The 2,500-nt window shown below is 32.6% G+C and overlaps 1 pseudogene; it reads right to left on the reverse strand.

The window, feature by feature from the left end:
- LOC137659729 (nephrin-like) overlaps positions 1 to 2,500 on the reverse strand; it is an 86,191-nt pseudogene that overhangs the window by 10,118 nt on the left and 73,573 nt on the right.

Consider the following 2,500-nt stretch of genomic DNA (forward strand, 5'->3'; position numbering starts at 1 on the left):
TAAATTACATTTTGGAAACTCAAAAATTGTCTGTTTTATTTTTTCCTTAAAAATCTGTAAAATTGTATATAGTTATCTTTTCATACAACAACCTCTCTCTCTCTCTCTCTCTCTCTCTCTCTCTCCTCTCTCTCTCTCTCATCTCTCTCTGATAATTCAATTTATCAATAGCGAGATTATCTAGTAACTTGGGTGGTAGTGAAGAGGACGAATATAGGATACATTTTTGAAATATATACAATTGTATTTGTTTTATTTTCTCCTTAAAAATTTGTAAAATTGTATATTATTTAGCTTTTCATATACCCACCTCTCTCTCTCTCTCTCTCTCTCTCTCTCTCTCTCTCTCTCTCTCTCTCTCTCTCTCTCTCTCTGAATTCAAAAATAGTGTTTGTTTTATTATTATTTCCCTAAAAAATCTGCAAAATTGTACAGTATATATTTCAACTTTTCATGCAACACCTCTCTCTCTCTCTCTCTCTCTCTCTCTCTCTCTCTCTCTCTCTCTTTTCTCTCTCTCTCTCTCTCTCTCTCTCTCTCTTTTATCATTGACTTAAGAAAATAAAGTTAAAGCTTATTACAATTAATCAGTATTAAAAATCTAAAGGTACCTCCAACAGGGATTCAAAACAAAGTATCAGCTACAATACACTGCATTAAACTTTAAATAAGCCCCCCCCCCCCCCTTCCCCACCCTAGAAAAGAAAAAAAATATGAACTATTAATAACATCTTTTTATTTATCCTACCAATTATAAAAAAAAAAAGCAATTTGTGTAAAAAACGAAAAACAAAATACTACTTTTTCAAATGAATTTCCTAATGTAAAAATTGGAAAATCTATCTTTACAAAAAATATTTTCCTGGAAAAAAAAGCGTTTGTAATGAATTTTCTCATGGAAAAAAATGACTCTACACGAAAGGAATAATCATAATTAGAAGGCTACCTTATTTATTGTTTTTGTAAATATAGAAACAAGATAAAAGACATAAACCATAAAAACCCTTGCTAATATTTGAAATAATATTTGATAATAATTAGGATTAGAAGGATGCCTTATTTACTGTTTTTGTAAATATAGAAACAAGATCAAAGATATAAACCAGAAAAAGCTTGCTAATATTTAAAAATAATATTTAAACTGACTAATTTTGAAAAGAAAATACTTTTGTCATAAATTTCCTCCTGAAAATAAAGAAACAACAGCAAAACTTCCCTTACCTTCGGCCTCCTGATGAAATATTTTCTGCTGTTGAAGAGAACTCTCTCTCCATCGATGCTCCAGCGGAAGTTAGGTGCCGGGGGCAGCCCCAACTGTGCATTCCAGACTCGCCGTCCCTCCTAAATTTGCCCACCATCGGAATTCCATCTCGCTCAGGCCGTCTTCGTATCCAGGGGGTTCTGGAGCCTCTGTTTTGTTCACAGTTATTCTAGTTAGTTTTTTACCAACGTCAACGAAGTTGGAAGGAGGCTATGTGTTTGTTTGTGTGTGTGTTTGTTTGAGAACAGCTTTTATTTGAATCCTTTTTTTTACCTCCGTCAACGAATTTGGGAGGAGGTTATGTTCACCCCATGTTTGTGTGATTGTTTGTGTGTGTGTTTGCTTGCGAGCAGCTTCTATTTCATTCTTTCTTTACGTCTGTCAACGAAGTTGGAAGGAGGTTATATTTTACCCCCTGTTTGTGTATGTGTTTATGTGTGTGTGTGTGTGTGTGTGTGTGTGTTTTGCGAATACCTTCCTGGCCATTCGGAAGCCTCTGTTTTGTTCAGAGTTATTTGAGCTTTTTTTTTTTCTACCTCCGTCGGCAAAATTGTTTGTGTGTGTGTGTGTGTGTTTGTTTGCGAACAGCTTCCTGGACATAATTTGAATCGCAGAGTAATGGAATTTGCAAGAATTAACTGTTATGTAAAATGCTGGAAATGATTAAATTTTGTAAGGTCAAGGTTAAATGCTAAGGTCAAAAGGTTATTTTTACCCCATGTTTGGGTGTTTATGTGTTTGTTCGTGAATGTGTTTGTTTGCGAACAGCTTCCTGACAATGATTTTAATCACAATGTAATGGACCTTGCAGGGATTAAGTGTTATGTAAAAAGCTGGAAACGATAGAAATTTAAAAGGTCAAGGTTAAAGATCGAGGTTACAGTCAGGCAAAATTCACGTAATCAGCCATAAGTTTGGACATGGTTGTCACAAAGGCTTCAAACTTGGTTCATATTTGAGTGTATGAAAATCCAGCAATTAATACATGTTAAGGTCAAAGGTCAGGGTCAAGGTTGATCAAAGGTCGATAAATAAGTTGTCATGGCAGAAGTATGTATATAAATATATATATATATATATATATATGTATGTATGTATACATATATATATATATATACATATATATATATATATATATATATAAACACACATATATGTATGCATATTTATATATGAATATTTATAAATAAATATATATATATATATATATATATATAGTATCTAGCTATATATATATTA

Source organism: Palaemon carinicauda, chromosome 20 (genome assembly GCF_036898095.1).
Source record: "Palaemon carinicauda isolate YSFRI2023 chromosome 20, ASM3689809v2, whole genome shotgun sequence".
Lineage (NCBI taxonomy): Eukaryota > Metazoa > Arthropoda > Malacostraca > Decapoda > Palaemonidae > Palaemon > Palaemon carinicauda.